Below are 18,605 nucleotides of genomic sequence, written 5' to 3'. Positions count from 1 at the left end.
AAACCACCTGATTAGTGCTGAATAGAGACGATGAGCGAAAAGTTCCCAGAGACAGAGCGCTATCGCTATCCATCTGAGGACGCTCAAGAGCCGATTTTGCTCTTGTCAGAACCACCTGAGTAGTGCTGCGTAGAGACGATGAGCGAGCAGTTCCCCGAGGCAGAGCGCTAGCGCTATCCATCTGCGGACGCTCAAGAGCCGATTTTGCTCTGGTCAGAACCACCTGATTAGTGCTGCGTAGACGATGAGCGAGCATTTCCCCGGGACAGAGCGCTAGCGCTATCCATCTGCGGATGCTCGAGAGCCGATTTTGCTCTGGTGAGAACCACCTGATTAGTTCTGCGTAGAGACGATGAGCGAGCAGTTCCCCTGGAGAGAGCGCTAGCGCTATCCATATGCGGACGCTCAAGAGCCGATTTCGCTCTGGTCGGAACCACCTAATTAGTGCTGCGTAGAGACTATGAGCGAGCAGTTCCCCGAGACAGAACGCCAGCGCTATCCATCTGAGGGCGCTCAAGAGCCGATTTTGCTCTGGTCAGAACCACCTGATTAGTGCTGCGTAGAGACGATGAGCGAGCAGTTCACCGGGACAGAGCGCTAGCGCTGCCCATCTGCGGACGCTCAAGAGCCGATTTTGCTCTGGTCAGAACCACCTGATTAGTGCTGCGTAGAGACGATGAGCGAGCGGTTCCACGAGACAGATCGCTAGCGCTATCTATTTGCGGACGCTCAAGAGCCGATTTTGCTCTGGTGAGAACCACATGATTAGTGCAGCGTAGAGACGATGAGCGAGCAGTTCCCTGCGACAGAGCGCTAGCGCTATCCATCTGAGGGCGCTCAAGAGCCGATTTTGCTCTGGTCAGAACCACCTGATTAGTGCTGCGTAGAGACGATGAGCGAGCAGTTCACCGGGACAGAGCGCTAGCGCTGCCCATCTGCGGACGCTCAAGAGCCGATTTCGCTCTGGTCGGAACCACCTGATTAGTGCTGCGTAGAGACTATGAGCGAGCAGTTCCCCGAGACAGAACGCCAGCGCTATCCGTCTGAGGGCGCTCAAGAGCCGATTTCGCTCTGGTCGGAACCACCTGATTAGTGCTGCGTAGAGACGATGAGCGAGCAGTTCACCGGGACAGAGCGCTAGCGCTGCCCATCTGCGGACGCTCAAGAGCCGATTTTGCTCTGGTCAGAACCACCTGATTAGTGCTGCGTAGAGACGATGAGCGAGCGGTTCCACGAGACAGATCGCTAGCGCTATCTATTTGCGGACGCTCAAGAGCCGATTTTGCTCTGGTGAGAACCACATGATTAGTGCTGCGTAGAGACGATGAGCGAGCAGTTCCCTGCGACAGAGCGCTAGCGCTATCCATCTGCGGAGGCTCAAGAGCCGATTTTGCACTGGTCAGAACCACCTGATTAGTGCTGCGTAGAGACGAAGAACGAGCACTTCCCCGGGACAGAGCGCTATCGCTATCCATCTGCGGACACTCAAGAGCCGATTTTTCTCTGGTCAGAACCACCTGATTAGTGCTGCGTAGAGACGATGAGCGAGCAGTTCCCCGAGACAGAGCGCTAGCACTATCCGTCTGCGGACGCTCAGGAGCCGATTTTGCTCTGGTGAAAACCACCTGATTAGTGCTGAATAGAGACGATGAGCGAACAGTTCCCCGGGACAGCGCGCTAATCTATCTGCGGACGCTCAAGAGCCGATTTTGTTCTGCTCAGAGCCACCTGATTAGTGCTGCGTAGAGACGATGAGCGAGCAGTTCACCGGGACAGAGCGCTAGCGCTGCCCATCTGCGGACGCTCAAGAGCCGATTTTGCTCTGGTCAGAACCACCTGATTAGTGCTGCATAGAGAATATGAGCGAGCAGTTCCCCGGGACAGAACGCTAGCGCTATCCATCTGCGGACGCTCAAGAGCCGATTTTTCTCTTATCAGAACCACCTGATTAGTGCTGCGTAGAGACGATGAGCGAGCAGTTCTACGAGACAGATCGCTAGCGCTATCTATCTGCGACCGCTCAAGAGCCGATTTTGCTCTGGTGAGAACCACATGATTAGTGCTGCGTAGAGACGATGAGCGAGCAGTTTCCTGCGACAGAGCGCTAGCGCTATCCATCTGCGGACGCTCAAGAGCCGATTTTGCTCTGGTGAGAACCACATGATTAGTGCTGCGTAGAGACGATGAGCGAGCAGTTCACCGGGACAGAACGCTAGCGCTTTCCATCTGCGGACGCTCAAGAGCCGATTTTGCTCTCGTCAGAACCACCTGATTAGTGCTGCGTAGAGACGATGAGCGAGCATTTCCCCGAGACAGAGCGCAAGCGCTATCCATCTTCGGACGCTCAAGAGCCGATTTTGCTCTGGTCAGAACCACCTGATTAGTGCTGCGTAGAGACGATGAGCGAGCAGTTCCCCGGGACAGAGCGCTAGCGCTATCCAACTGCGGACGCTCAAGAGCCGATTTTGCTCTGGTCAGAACCGCCTGATTAGTGCTGCGTAGAGACGATGAGCGAGCAGTTCCCCGAGACAGAGCGCTAGCGCTATCCATCTGCGGACGCTCAAGAGCCGATTTTGCTCTGGTGAGAACCACCTGATTAGTGCTGCGTAGAGACGATGAGCGAGCAGTTCCCCGAGACAGAGCGCTAGCGCTATCCATCTGCGGACGCTCAAGAGCCGATTTTGCTCTCGTCGGAACCACCTGATTAGTGCTGCGTAGAGATTATCAGCGAGCATTTCCCCTGGACAGAGCGCTAGCGCTATCCATATGCGGATCAAGAGCCGATTTTGCTCTGGTCAGAACCACCTGATTACTGCTGCGTAGAGATTATGAGCGAGCAGTTCCCCGAGACAGAGCGCTAGCGCTATCCATCTGCGGACGCTCAAGAGCCGATTTTGCTCTGGTCAGAACCACCTGATTAGTGCTGCGTAGAAACGATGAGCGAGCAGTTCCCCGAGACAGAGCGCTATCCATCTGCGGACGCTCAAGAGCCGATTTTGCTCTGGTGAAAACCACCTGATTAGTGCTGAATAGAGACGATGAGCGAAAAGTTCCCAGAGACAGAGCGCTAGCGCTATCCATCTGCGGACGCTCGAGCCGATTTTGCTCTGGTCAGAATCACCTGATTAGTGCTGCATAGAGACGATGAGCGAGCAGTTCCCCGGGACAGAGCGCTAGCGCTATCCATCTGCGGACGCTCAAGAGCCGATTTTGCTCTGGTCAGAACCACCTGATTAGTGCTGCGTAGAGACGATGAGCAACCAGTTCCCCGGGACAGAGCGCTAGCGCTATCCATCTGCGGACGCTCAAGAGCTGATTTTGCTCTGGTCAGAACCACGTGATTAGTGCTGCATAGAGACGATGAGCAAGCACTTCCCCGGAACAGAGCGCTAGTGCTATCCATCTGCGGACGCTCAAGAGCCGAATTTGCTCTGGTCAGATCCACCTGATTAGTGCTGCGCAGAGACGATGAGCGAGCAGTTCTCCGAGACAGAGCGCTAGCGCTATCCATCTGCGGACGCTCACAGAGCCGAGTTTGCTCTGGTGAGAACCACCTGATTAGTGCTGCGTAGAGACGATGAGCGAGCAGTTCCCCGAGACAGAGCGCTAGCGCTATCCATCTGCGGACGCTCAAGAGCCGATTTTGCTCTGGTGAGAACCACCTGATTAGTGCTGCGTAGAAACGATGAGCGAGCAGTTCCCCGAGACAGAGCGCTGGCGCTATCCATCTGCGGACGCTCAAGAGCCGATTTTGCTCTGGTCAGCACCACCTGATTAGTGCTGCGTAGAGACGATGAGCGAGCAGTTCCCCAGGACAGAACGCTAGCGCTATCCATCTGCGGACGCTCAAGAGCCAATTTTGCTCTGGTCAGAACCACCTTATTAGTGCTGCGAAGAGACGATGAGCGAGCAGTTCCCCGGGACAGAGCGCTAGCGCTATCCATCTGCGGACGCTCAAGAGCCGATTTTGCTCTGGTCAGAACCACCTGATTAGTGCTGCGTAGAGACGATGAGCAACCAGTTCCCCGGGACAGAGCGCTAGCGCTATCCATCTGCGGACGCTTAAGAGCTGATTTTGCTCTGGTCAGAACCACGTGATTAGTGCTGCATAGAGACGATGAGCAAGCACTTCCCCGTAACAGAGCGCTAGTGCTATCCATCTACGGACGCTCAAGAGCCGAATTTGCTCTGGTCAGAACCACCTGATTAGTGCTGCGCAGAGACGATGAGCGAGCAGTTCTCCGAGACAGAGCGCTAGCGCTATCCATCTGCGGACGCTCACAGAGCCGAGTTTGCTCTGGTGAGAACCACCTGATTAGTGCTGCGTAGAGACGATGAGCGAGCAGTTCCCCGAGACAGAGCGCTATCCATCTGCGGAAGCTCAAGAGCCGATTTTGCTCTTGTGAGAACCACATGATTAGTGCTGCGTAGATACGATGAGCGAGCAGTTGCCCGAGGCAGAGCGCTAGCGCTATCCATCTGCGGACGCTCAAGAGCCCATTTTGCTCTGGTGAGAACCACCTGATTAGTGCTGCGTAGAGACGATGAGCGAGCAGTTCCACGAGACAGAGCGCTAGCGCTATCCATCTGCGGAGGCTCAAGAGCCGATTTTGCTCTGGTCAGAACCACCTGATTAGTGCTGCGTAGAGACGAAGAACGAGCACTTCCCCGGGACAGAGCGCTATCGCTATCCATCTGCGGACACTCAAGAGCCGATTTTTTTCTGGTCAGAACCACCTGATTAGTGCTGCGTAGAGACGATGAGCGAGCAGTTCCCCGAGACAGAGCGCTATTCATCTGCGGACGCTCAAGAGCCGATTTTGCTCTTGTGAGAACCACATGATTAGTGCTGCGTAGAGACGATGAGCGAGCAGTTGCCCGAGGCAGAGAGCTAGCGCTATCCATATGCGGACGCTCAAGAGCCGATTTTGCTCTGGTCAGAACCACCTGAGTAGTGCTGCGTAGTGACGATGAACGAGCAGTTCCCCGAGACAGAGTGCTAGCGCTATCCATCTGCGGACGCTAAAGAGCCGATTTTGCTCTGGTCGGAACCACCTGATTAGTGCTGCGTAGAGACTATGAGCGAGCAGTTCCCCGAGACAGAACGCCAGCGCTATCCATCAGCGGGCGCTCAAGAGCTGATTTTGCTCTGGTCACAACCGCCTGATTAGTGCTGTGTAGAGACGATGAGCGAGCAGTTCCCCGAGACAGAGCGCTAGCGCTATCCATCTGCGGACGCTCAAGAGCCGATTTTGCTCTGGTGAGAACCACCTGATTAGTGCTGCGTAGAGACGATGAGCGAGCAGTTCCCCGAGACAGAGCGCTATCCATCTGCGGAAGCTCAAGAGCCGATTTTGCTCTTGTGAGAACCACATGATTAGTGCTGCGTAGATACGATGAGCGAGCAGTTGCCCGAGGCAGAGCGCTAGCGCTATCCATCTGCGGACGCTCAAGAGCCCATTTTGCTCTGGTGAGAACCACCTGATTAGTGCTGCGTAGAGACGATGAGCGAGCAGTTCCACGAGACAGAGCGCTAGCGCTATCCATCTGCGGAGGCTCAAGAGCCGATTTTGCTCTGGTCAGAACCACCTGATTAGTGCTGCGTAGAGACGAAGAACGAGCACTTCCCCGGGACAGAGCGCTATCGCTATCCATCTGCGGACACTCAAGAGCCGATTTTTTTCTGGTCAGAACCACCTGATTAGTGCTGCGTAGAGACGATGAGCGAGCAGTTCCCCGAGACAGAGCGCTATTCATCTGCGGACGCTCAAGAGCCGATTTTGCTCTTGTGAGAACCACATGATTAGTGCTGCGTAGAGACGATGAGCGAGCAGTTGCCCGAGGCAGAGAGCTAGCGCTATCCATATGCGGACGCTCAAGAGCCGATTTTGCTCTGGTCAGAACCACCTGAGTAGTGCTGCGTAGTGACGATGAACGAGCAGTTCCCCGAGACAGAGTGCTAGCGCTATCCATCTGCGGACGCTAAAGAGCCGATTTTGCTCTGGTCGGAACCACCTGATTAGTGCTGCGTAGAGACTATGAGCGAGCAGTTCCCCGAGACAGAACGCCAGCGCTATCCATCAGCGGGCGCTCAAGAGCTGATTTTGCTCTGGTCACAACCGCCTGATTAGTGCTGTGTAGAGACGATGAGCGAGCAGTTCCCCGAGACAGAGCGCTAGCGCTATCCATCTGCGGACGCTCAAGAGCCGATTTTGCTCTGGTGAGAACCACCTGATTAGTGCTGCGTAGAGACGATGAGCGAGCAGTTCCCCGAGACAGAGCGCTAGCACTATCCGTCTGCGGACGCTCAGGAGCCGATTTTGCTCTGGTGAAAACCACCTGATTAGTGCTGAATAGAGACGATGAGCGAACAGTTCCCAGAGACAGAGCGCTATCGCTATCCATCTGAGGACGCTCAAAAGCCGATTTTGCTCTGGTCAGAACAAACCTGATTAGTGCTGCGTAGAGACGATGAGCGAGCATTTCCCCGAGAGAGAGCGCTAGCGCTATCCATCTCCGGAGGCTCAAGAGCCGATTTTGCTCTGGTCAGAACCACCTGATTAGTGCTGCGTAGAGACGAAGAACGAGCATTTCCCCGAGACAGAGCGCTAGCGCTATCCATCTGCGGAGGCTCAAGAGCCGATTTTCCTCTGGTCAGAACCACCTGATTAGTGCTGCGTAGAGACGATGAGCGAGCATTTCCCCGAGACAGAGCGCTAGCGCTATCCATCTGAGGAGCCTCAAGAGCCGATTTTGCGCTGGTCAGAACCACCTGATCAGTGCTGTGTGGAGACGATGAGCGAGCAGTTCCCCGAGACAGAGCGCTAGCGCTATCCATCTGCGGACGCTCAGGAGCCGATTTTGCTCTGGTGAAAACCACCTGATTAGTGCTGAATAGAGACGATGAGCGAACAGTTCCCAGAGACAGAGCGCTATCGCTATCCATCTGAGGACGCTCAAGAGCCGATTTTGCTCTGGTCAGAACCACCTGATTAGTGCTGCATAGAGACGATGAGCGAGCAGTTCCCCGGGACAGAGCGCTGGCGCTATCCATCTGCGGACGCTCAAGAGCCGATTTTGCTCTGGTCAGAACCACCTGATTAGTGCACCGTAGAGACGATGAGCGAGCATTTCCCCGAGAGAGAGCGCTAGCGCTATCCATCTGCGGACGCTCAAGAGCCGATTTTGCTCTGGTCGGAACCACCTGATTAGTGCTGCGTAGAGACTATGAGCGAGCAGTTCCCCGAGACAGAACGCCAGCGCTATCCATCTGCGGGCGCTCAAGAGCTGATTTTGCTCTGGTCAGAACCGCCTGATTAGTGCTGTGTAGAGACGATGAGCGAGCAGTTCCCCTAGACAGAGCGCTAGCGCTATCCATATGCGGATCAAGAGCCGATTTTGCTCTGGTCAGAACCACCTGATTAGTGCTGCGTAGAGACGATGAACGAGCAGTTCCCCGAGACAGAGCGCTAGCGCTATCCATCTGAGGGCGCTCAAGACCCGATTTTGCTCTGGTCGGAACCAACTGATTAGTGCTGCGTAGAGATTATGAGCGAGCAGTTCCCCGAGACAGAACGCCAGCGCTATCCATCTGAGGGCGCTCAAGAGCCGATTTTGCTCTGGTCAGAACCACCTGATTAGTACTGCGTAAAGACGATTAGCGAGCAGTTCCCCGAGACAGAGCGCTAGCGCTATCCATCTGCGGACGCTCAAGAGCCGATTTTGCTCTGGTGAGAAGCACCTGATTAGTGCTGCGTAGAAACGATGAGCGAGCAGTTCCCCGAGACAGAGCGCTATCCATCTGCGGACGCTCAAGAGCCGATTTTGCTCTGGTGAAAACCACCTCATTAGTGCTGAATAGAGACGATGAGCGAGCAGTTCCCCGGGACAGAGCGCTAGCGCTATCCATCTGCGGACGCTCAAGAGCCGATTTTGCTCTGGTCAGAACCACCTGATTAGTGCTGCGTAGAGACGATGAGCAACCAGTTCCCCGGGACAGAGCGCTAGCGCTATCCATCTGCGGACGCTCAAGAGCTGATTTTGCTCTGGTCAGAACCACGTGATTAGTGCTGCATAGAGACGATGAGCAAGCACTTCACCGGAACAGAGCGCTAGTGCTATCCATCTGCGGACGCTCAAGAGCCGAATTTGCTCTGGTCAGAACCACCTGATTAGTGCTGCGCAGAGGCGATGAGCGAGCAGTTCTCCGAGACAGAGCGCTAGCGCTATCCATCTGCGGACGCTCGAGCCGATTTTGCTCTGGTCAGAACCACCTGATTAGTGCTGCGTAGAGACGATGAGCGAGCAGTTCCCCGAGACAGAGCGCTATCCATCTGCGGAAGCTCAAGAGCCGATTTTGCTCTTGTGAGAACCACATGATTAGTGCTGCGTAGATACGATGAGCGAGCAGTTGCCCGAGGCAGAGAGCTAGCGCTATCCATATGCGGACGCTCAAGAGCCAATTTTGCTCTGGTCAGAACCACCTGATTAGTGCTGCGTAGTGACGATGAACGAGCAGTTCCCCGAGACAGAGCGCTAGCGCTATCCATCTGCGGACGCTAAAGAGCCGATTTTGCTCTGGTCGGAACCACCTGATTAGTGCTGCGTAGAGACTATGAGCGAGCAGTTCCCCGAGACAGAACGCCAGCGCTATCCATCTGCGGGCGCTCAAGAGCTGATTTTGCTCTGGTCACAACCGCCTGATTAGTGCTGCGTAGAGACGAAGAACGAGCACTTCCCCGGGACAGAGCGCTATCGCTATCCATCTGCGGACACTCAAGAGCCGATTTTTCTCTGGTCAGAACCACCTGATTAGTGCTGCGTAGAGACGATGAGCGAGCAGTTCCCCGAGACAGAGCGCTATTCATCTGCGGACGCTCAAGAGCCGATTTTGCTCTTGTGAGAACCACATGATTAGTGCTGCGTAGAGACGATGAGCGAGCAGTTGCCCGAGGCAGAGCGCTAGCGCTATCTATCTGCGGACGCTCAAGAGCCGATTTTGCTCTTGTAGGAACCACCTGATTAGTGCTGCGCAGAGACGATGAGCGAGCAGTTCCCCGAGACAGAGAGCTAGCGCTATCCATATGCGGACGCTCAAGAGCCAATTTTGCTCTGGTCAGAACCACCTGATTAGTGCTGCGTAGTGACGATGAACGAGCAGTTCCCCGAGACAGAGCGCTAGCGCTATCCATCTGCGGACGCTAAAGAGCCGATTTTGCTCTGGTCGGAACCACCTGATTAGTGCTGCGTAGAGACTATGAGCGAGCAGTTCCCCGAGACAGAACGCCAGCGCTATCCATCTGCGGGCGCTCAAGAGCTGATTTTGCTCTGGTCACAACCGCCTGATTAGTGCTGCGAGGAGACGATGAGCGAGCAGTTCCCCGAGACACAGCGCTAGCACTATCCGTCTGCGGACGCTCAGGAGCCGATTTTGCTCTGGTGAGAACCACCTGATTAGTGCTGCGTAGAGACGATGAGCGAGCAGTTCCCCGAGACAGAGCGCTAGCACTATCCGTCTGCGGACGCTCAGGAGCCGATTTTGCTCTGGTGAAAGCCACCTGATTAGTGCTGAATAGAGACGATTAGCGAGCATTTCCCCGAGAGAGAGCGCTAGCGCTATCCATCTGCGGAGGCTCAAGAGCCGATTTTGCTCTGGTCAGAACCACCTGATTAGTGCTGCGTAGAGACGAAGAACGAGCATTTCCCCGAGACAGAGCGCTAGCGCTATCCATCTGCGGAGGCTCAAGAGCCGATTTTCCTCTGGTCAGAACCACCTGATTAGTGCTGCGTAGAGACGATGAGCGAGCATTTCCCCGAGACAGAGCGCTAGCGCTATCCATCTGAGGAGCCTCAAGAGCCGATTTTGCGCTGGTCAGAACCACCTGATTAGTGCTGTGTGGAGACGATGAGCGAGCAGTTCCCCGAGACAGAGCGCTAGCGCTATCCATCTGCGGACGCTCAAGAGCCGATTTTGCTCTGGTGAGAACCACCTGATTAGTGCTGCATAGAGACGATGAGCTAGTACTTCCCCGAGACACAGCGCTATCCATCTGTGGACCCTCAAGTGCCGATTTTGCTCTGGTGAGAACCACCTGATTAGTGCTGCGTAGAGACGATGAGCGAGCAGTTCCCCGAGACAGAGCGCTAGCACTATCCGTCTGCGGACGCTCAGGAGCCGATTTTGCTCTGGTGAAAACCACCTGATTAGTGCTGAATAGAGACGATGAGCGAACAGTTCCCAGAGACAGAGCGCTATCGCTATCCATCTGAGGACGCTCAAGAGCCGATTTTGCTCTGGTCAGAACCACCTGATTAGTGCTGCATAGAGACGATGAGCGAGCAGTTCCCCGGGACAGAGCGCTGGCGCTATCCATCTGCGGACGCTCAAGAGCCGATTTTGCTCTGGTCAGAACCACCTGATTAGTGCTGCGTAGAGACGATGAGCGAGCATTTCCCCGAGAGAGAGCGCTAGCGCTATCCATCTGCGGACGCTCAAGAGCCGATTTTGCTCTGGTCGGAACCACCTGATTAGTGCTGCGTAGAGACTATGAGCGAGCAGTTCCCCGAGACAGAACGCCAGTGCTATCCATCTGCGGGCGCACAAGAGCTGATTTTGCTCTGGTCAGAACCGCCTGATTAGTGCTGTGTAGAGACGATGAGCGAGCAGTTCCCCTAGACAGAGCGCAAGCGCTATCCATATGCGGACGCTCAAGAGCCGATTTTGCTCTGGTCAGAACCACCTGATTAGTGCTGCGTAGTGACGATGAACGAGCAATTCCCCGAGACAGAGCGCTAGCGCTATCCATCTGCGGACGCTCAAGAGCCGATTTTGCTCTGGTCGGAACCACCTGATTAGTGCTGCGAAGAGACGACGAGCGAGCAGTTCCCCGGGACAGAGAGCTAGCGCTATCCATCTGCGGACGCTCAAGAGCCGAATTTGCTGTGGTCAGAACCACCTGAATAGTGCTGCGTAGAGACGATGAGCAAGCAGTTCCCCGGGACAGAGCGCTAGCGCTATCCATCTGCGGACGCTCAAGAGCCGATTTTGCTCTGGTCAGAACCACCTGATTAGTGCTGCGTAGAGACGATGAGCGAGCATTTCCCCGAGACAGAGCGCAAGCGCTATCCATCTTCGGACGCTCAAGAGCCGATTTTGCTCTGGTCAGAACCACCTGATTAGTGCCGCGTAGAGACGATGAGCGAGCAGTTCCCCGGGACAGAGCGCTAGCGCTATCCAACTGCGGACGCTCAAGAGCCGATTTTGCTCTGATCAGAACCGCCTGATTAGTGCTGCGTAGAGACGATGAGCGAGCAGTTCCCCGAGACAGAGCGCTAGCGCTATCCATCTGCGGACGCTCAAGAGCCGATTTTGCTCTGGTGAGAACCACCTGATTAGTGCTGCGTAGAGACGATGAGCGAGCAGTTCCCCGAGACAGAGCGCTAGCGCTATCCTTCTGCGGACGCTCAAGAGCCGATTTTGCTCTGGTCGGAACCACCTGATTAGTGCTGCGTAGAGATTATGATCGAGCATTTCCCCTGGACAGAGCGCTAGCGCTATTCATTTGCGGATCAAGAGCCGATTTTGCTCTGGTCAGAACCACCTGATTAGTGCTGCGTAGAGACGATGAACGAGCAGTTCCCCGAGACAGAGCGCTAGCGCTATCCATCTGAGGAGCCTCAAGAGCCGATTTTGCGCTGGTCAGAACCACCTGATTAGTGCTGTGTGGAGACGATGAGCGAGCAGTTCCCCGAGACAGAGCGCTAGCGCTATCCATCTGCGGACGCTCAAGAGCCGATTTTGCTCTGGTGAGAACCACCTGATTAGTGCTGCATAGAGACGATGAGCGAGTACTTCCCCGAGACACAGCGCTATCCATCTGTGGACCCTCAAGTGCCGATTTTGCTCTGGTGAGAACCACCTGATTAGTGCTGCGTAGAGACGATGAGCGAGCAGTTCCCCGAGACAGAGCGCTAGCACTATCCGTCTGCGGACGCTCAGGAGCCGATTTTGCTCTGGTGAAAACCACCTGATTAGTGCTGAATAGAGACGATGAGCGAACAGTTCCCAGAGACAGAGCGCTATCGCTATCCATCTGAGGACGCTCAAGAGCCGATTTTGCTCTGGTCAGAACCACCTGATTAGTGCTGCATAGAGACGATGAGCGAGCAGTTCCCCGGGACAGAGCGCTGGCGCTATCCATCTGCGGACGCTCAAGAGCCGATTTTGCTCTGGTCAGAACCACCTGATTAGTGCTGCGTAGAGACGATGAGCGAGCATTTCCCCGAGAGAGAGCGCTAGCGCTATCCATCTGCGGACGCTCAAGAGCCGATTTTGCTCTGGTCGGAACCACCTGATTAGTGCTGCGTAGAGACTATGAGCGAGCAGTTCCCCGAGACAGAACGCCAGTGCTATCCATCTGCGGGCGCTCAAGAGCTGATTTTGCTCTGGTCAGAACCGCCTGATTAGTGCTGTGTAGAGACGATGAGCGCGCAGTTCCCCTAGACAGAGCGCAAGCGCTATCCATATGCGGACGCTCAAGAGCCGATTTTGCTCTGGTCAGAACCACCTGATTAGTGCTGCGTAGTGACGATGAACGAGCAATTCCCCGAGACAGAGCGCTAGCGCTATCCATCTGCGGACGCTCAAGAGCCGATTTTGCTCTGGTCGGAACCACCTGATTAGTGCTGCGAAGAGACGACGAGCGAGCAGTTCCCCGGGACAGAGAGCTAGCGCTATCCATCTGCGGACGCTCAAGAGCCGAATTTGCTGTGGTCAGAACCACCTGAATAGTGCTGCGTGGAGACGATGAGCAAGCAGTTCCCCGGGACAGAGCGCTAGCGCTATCCATCTGCGGACGCTCAAGAGCCGATTTTGCTCTGGTCAGAACCACCTGATTAGTGCTGCGTAGAGACGATGAGCGAGCATTTCCCCGAGACAGAGCGCAAGCGCTATCCATCTTCGGACGCTCAAGAGCCGATTTTGCTCTGGTCAGAACCACCTGATTAGTGCCGCGTAGAGACGATGAGCGAGCAGTTCCCCGGGACAGAGCGCTAGCGCTATCCAACTGCGGACGCTCAAGAGCCGATTTTGCTCTGATCAGAACCGCCTGATTAGTGCTGCGTAGAGACGATGAGCGAGCAGTTCCCCGAGACAGAGCGCTAGCGCTATCCATCTGCGGACGCTCAAGAGCCGATTTTGCTCTGGTGAGAACCACCTGATTAGTGCTGTGTAGAGACGATGAGCGAGCAGTTCCCCGAGACAGAGCGCTAGCGCTATCCTTCTGCGGACGCTCAAGAGCCGATTTTGCTCTGGTCGGAACCACCTGATTAGTGCTGCGTAGAGATTATGATCGAGCATTTCCCCTGGACAGAGCGCTAGCGCTATTCATTTGCGGATCAAGAGCCGATTTTGCTCTGGTCAGAACCACCTGATTAGTGCTGCGTAGAGACGATGAACGAGCAGTTCCCCGAGACAGAGCGCTAGCGCTATCCATCTGAGGGCGCTCAAGACCCGATTTTGCTCTGGTCGGAACCACCTGATTAGTGCTGCGTAGAGATTATGAGCGAGCAGTTCCCCGAGACAGAACGCCAGCGCTATCCATCTGAGGGCGCTCAAGAGCCGATTTTGCTCTGGTCAGAACCACCTGATTAGTACTGCGTAAAGACGATTACCGAGCAGTTCCCCGAGACAGAGCGCTAGCGCTATCCATCTGCGGACGCTCAAGAGCCGATTTTGCTCTGGTGAGAACCACCTGATTAGTGCTGCGTAGAAACGATGAGCGAGCAGTTCCCCGAGACAGAGCGCTATCCGTCTGCGGACGCTCAAGAGCCGATTTTGCTCTGGTGAAAACCACCTGATTAGTGCTGAATAGAGACGATGAGCGAAAAGTTCCCAGAGACAGAGCGCTATCGCTATCCATCTGAGGACGCTCAAGAGCCGATTTTGCTCTGCTCAGAACCACCTGATTAGTGCTGCATAGAGACGGTGAGCGAGCAGTTCCTCGGGACAGAGCGCTGCCGCTATCCATCTGCGGACGCTCAAGAGCCGATTTTGCTCTGGTCAGAACCACCTGATTAGTGCTGCGTAGAGACGATGAGCGAGCAGTTCCCCAGGACAGAACGCTAGCGCTATCCATCTGCGGACGCTCAAGAGCCGATTTTGCTCTGGTCAGAACCACCTGATTAGTGCTGCGTAGAGCCGATGAGCAACCAGTTCCCCGGGACAGAGCGCTAGCGCTATCCATCTGCGGACGCTCAAGAGCTGATTTTGCTCTGGTCAGAACCACGTGATTAGTGCTGCATAGAGACGATGAGCAAGCACTTCCCCGGAACAGAGCGCTAGTGCTATCCATCTGCGGACGCTCAAGAGCCGAATTTGCTCTGGTCAGAACCACCTGATTAGTGCTGCGTAGAGACGATGAGCGAGCAGTTCTCCGAGACAGAGCGCTAGCGCTATCCATCTGCGGACGCTCACAGAGCCGAGTTTGCTCTGGTGAGAACCACCTTATTAGTGCTGCGTAGACACGATGAGCGAGCAGTTCCCCGAGACAGAGCGCTATCCATCTGCGGAAGCTCAAGAGCCGATTTTGCTCTTGTGAGAACCACATGATTAGTGCTGCGTAGATACGATGAGCGAGCAGTTGCCCGAGGCAGAGCGCTAGCGCTATCCATCTGCGGACGCTCAAGAGCCCATTTTGCTCTGGTCAGAACCACCTGATTAGTGCTGCGTAGAGACGATGAGCGAGCAGTTCCACGAGACAGAGCGCTAGCGCTATCCATCTGCGGAGGCTCAAGAGCCGATTTTGCTCTGGTCAGAACCACCTGATTAGTGCTGCGTAGAGACGAAGAACGAGCACTTCCACGGGACAGAGCGCTATCGCTATCCATCTGCGGACACTCAAGAGCCGATTTTTCTCTGGTCAGAACCACCTGATTAGTGCTGCGTAGAGACGATGAGCGAGCAGTTCCCCGAGACAGAGCGCTATTCATCTGCGGACGCTCAAGAGCCGATTTTGCTCTTGTGAGAACCACATGATTAGTGCTGCGTAGAGACGATGAGCGAGCAGTTGCCCGAGGCAGAGCGCTAGCGCTATCTATCTGCGGACGCTCAAGAGCCGATTTTGCTCTTGTAGGAACCACCTGATTAGTGCTGCGCAGAGACGATGAGCGAGCAGTTCCCCGAGACAGAGAGCTAGCGCTATCCATATGCGGACGCTCAAGAGCCGATTTTGCTCTGGTCAGAACCACCTGATTAGTGCTGCGTAGTGACGATGAACGAGCAGTTCCCCGAGACAGAGCGCTAGCGCTATCCATATGCGGACGCTAAAGAGCCGATTTTGCTCTGGTCGGAACCACCTGATTAGTGCTGCGTAGAGACTATGAGCGAGCAGTTGCCCGAGACAGAACGCCAGCGCTATCCATCTGCGGGCGCTCAAGAGCTGATTTTGCTCTGGTCACAACCGCCTGATTAGTGCTGTGTACAGACGATGAGCGAGCAGTTCCCCGAGACAGAGCGCTAGCGCTATCCATCTGCGGACGCTCAAGAGCCGATTTTGCTCTGGTGAGAACCACCTGATTAGTGCTGCGTAGAGACGATGAGCGAGCAGTTCCCCGAGACACAGCGCTATCCATCTGTGGACCGTCAAGTGCCGATTTTGCTCTGGTGAGAACCACCTGATTAGTGCTGCGTAGAGACGATGAGAGAGCAGTTCCCCGAGACAGAGCGCTAGCACAATCCGTCTGCGGACGCTCAGGAGCCGATTTTGCTCTGGTGAAAACCACCTGATTAGTGCTGAATAGAGACGATGAGCGAACAGTTCCCAGAGACAGACCGCTATCGCTATCCATCTGAGGACGCTCAAGAGCCGATTTTGCTCTGGTCAGAACCACCTGATTAGTGCTGCGTAGAGACGATGAGCGAGCATTTCCCCGAGAGAGAGCGCTAGCGCTATCCATCTGCGGAGGCTCAAGAGCCGATTTTGCTCTGGTCAGAACCACCTGATTAGTGCTGCGTAGAGACGAAGAACGAGCATTTCCCCGAGACAGAGCGCTAGCGCTATCCATCTCCGGAGGCTCAAGAGCCGATTTTCCTCTGGTCAGAACCACCTGATTAGTGCTGCGTAGAGACGATGAGCGAGCATTTCCCCGAGACAGAGCGCTAGCGCTATCCATCTGAGGAGCCTCAAGAGCCGATTTTGCGCTGGTCAGAACCACGTGATTAGTGCTGTGTAGAGACGATGAGCGAGCAGTTCCCCGAGACAGAGCGCTAGCGCTATCCATCTGCGGACGCTCAAGAGCCGATTTTGCTCTGTTGAGAGCCACCTGATTAGTGCTGCGTAGAGACGATGAGCGAGCAGTTCCCCGAGACACAGCGCTATCCATCTGTGGACCCTCAAGTGCCGATTTTGCTCTGGTGAGAACCACCTGATTAGTGCTGCGTAGAGACGATGAGCGAGCAGTTCCCCGAGACAGAGCGCTAGCACTATCCGTCTGCGGACGCTCAGGAGCCGATTTTGCTCTGGTGAAAACCACCTGATTAGTCCTGAATAGAGACGATGAGCGAACAGTTCCCAGAGACAGAGCGCTATCGCTATCCATCTGAGGACGCTCAAGAGCCGATTTTGCTCTGGTCAGAACCACCTGATTAGTGCTCCATAGAGACAATGAGCGAGCAGTTCCCCGGGACAGAGCGCTGGCGCTATCCATCTGGGGACGCTCAAGAGCCGATTTTGCTCTGGTCAGAACCACCTGATTAGTGCTGCGTAGAGACGATGAGCGAGCATTTCCCCGAGAGAGAGCGCTAGCGCCATCCATCTGCGGACGCTCAAGAGCCGATTTTGCTCTGGTCGGAACCACCTGATTAGTGCTGCGTAGAGACTATGAGCGAGCAGTTCCCCGAGACAGAACGCCAGCGCTATCCATCTGCGGGCGCTCAAGAGCTGATTTTGCTCTGGTCAGAACCGCCTGATTAGTGCTGTGTAGAGACGATGAGCGAGCAGTTCCCCGAGACAGAGCGCTATCCATCTGTGGACCCTCAAGTGCCGATTTTGCGCTGGTGAGAACCACCTGATTAGTGCTGCGTAGAGACGATGAGCGAGCAGTTCCCCGAGACAGAGCGCTAGCACTATCCGTCTGCGGACGCTCAGGAGCCGATTTTGCTCTGGTGAAAACCACCTGATTAGTGCTGAATAGAGACGATGAGCGAACAGTTCCCAGAGACAGAGCGCTATCGCTATCCATCTGCGGACGCTCAAGAGCCCATTTTGCTCTGGTGAGAACCACCTGATTAGTGCTGCGTAGAGACGAGTAGCGAGCAGTTCCACGAGACAGAGCGCTAGCGCTATCCATCTGCGGAGGCTCAAGAGCCGATTTTGCTCTGGTCAGAACCACCTGATTAGTGCTGCGTAGAGACGAAGAACGAGCACTTCCCCGGGACAAAGCGCTATCCCTATCCATCTGCGGACACTCAAGAGCCGATTTTTCTCTGGTCAGAACCACCTGATTAGTGCTGCGTAGAGACGATGAGCGAGCAGTTCCCCGAGACAGAGCGCTATTCATCTGCGGACGCTCAAGAGCCGATTTTGCTCTTGTGAGAACCACATGATTTGTGCTGCGTAGATACGATGAGCGAGAAGTTGCCCGAGGCAGAGCGCTAGCGCTATCCATCTGCGGACGCTCAAGAGCCCATTTTGCTCTGGTGAGAACCACCTGATTAGTGCTGCGTAGAGACGATGAGCGAGCAGTTCCACGAGACAGAGCGCTAGCGCTATCCATCTGCGGAGGCTCAAGAGCCGATTTTGCTCTGGTCAGAACCACCTGATTAGTGCTGCGTAGAGACGAAGAACGAGCACTTCCCCGGGACAGAGCGCTATCGCTATCCATCTGCGGACACTCAAGAGCCGATTTTTCTCTGGTCAGAACCACCTGATTAGTGCTGCGTAGAGACGATGAGCGAGCAGTTCCCCGAGACAGAGCGCTATTTATCTGCGGACGCTCAAGAGCCGATTTTGCTCTTGTGAGAACCACATGATTAGTGCTGCGTAGAGACGATGAGCGAGCAGTTGCCCGAGGCAGAGCGCTAGCGCTATCTATCTGCGGACGCTCAAGAGCCGATTTTGCTCTTGTAGGAACCACCTGATTAGTGCTGCGCTGAGACGATGAGCGAGCAGTTCCCCGAGACAGAGAGCTAGCGCTATCCATATGCGGGCGCTCAAGAGCCGATTTTGCTCTGGTCAGAACCACCTGATTAGTGCTGCGTAGTGACGATGAACGAGCAGTTCCCCGAGACAGAGCGCTAGCGCTATCCATCTGCGGACGCCCAAGAGCCGATTTTGCTCTGGTCGGAACCACCTGATTAGTGCTGCCTAGAGACGATGAGCGAGGAGTTCCTCGAGACAGAGCGCTAGCGCTATCCATCTGCGGACGCTCAAGAGCCCATTTTGCTCTGGTCAGAACCGCCTGATTAGTGCTGTGTAGAGACGATGAGCGAGCAGTTCCCCGAGACAGAGCGCTATCCATCTGTGGACCCTCAAGTGCCGATTTTGCTCTGGTGAGAACCACCTGAGTAGTGCTGCGTATAGACGATGAGCGAGCAGTTCCCCGAGACA

This window comes from Amblyomma americanum, chromosome 9, assembly GCF_052857255.1.
Source record: "Amblyomma americanum isolate KBUSLIRL-KWMA chromosome 9, ASM5285725v1, whole genome shotgun sequence".
NCBI classification, from domain to species: Eukaryota; Metazoa; Arthropoda; class Arachnida; order Ixodida; family Ixodidae; genus Amblyomma; species Amblyomma americanum.
The sequence above is the reverse complement of the archived record's forward strand: the minus strand, read 5'-3'. Positions refer to the sequence as shown.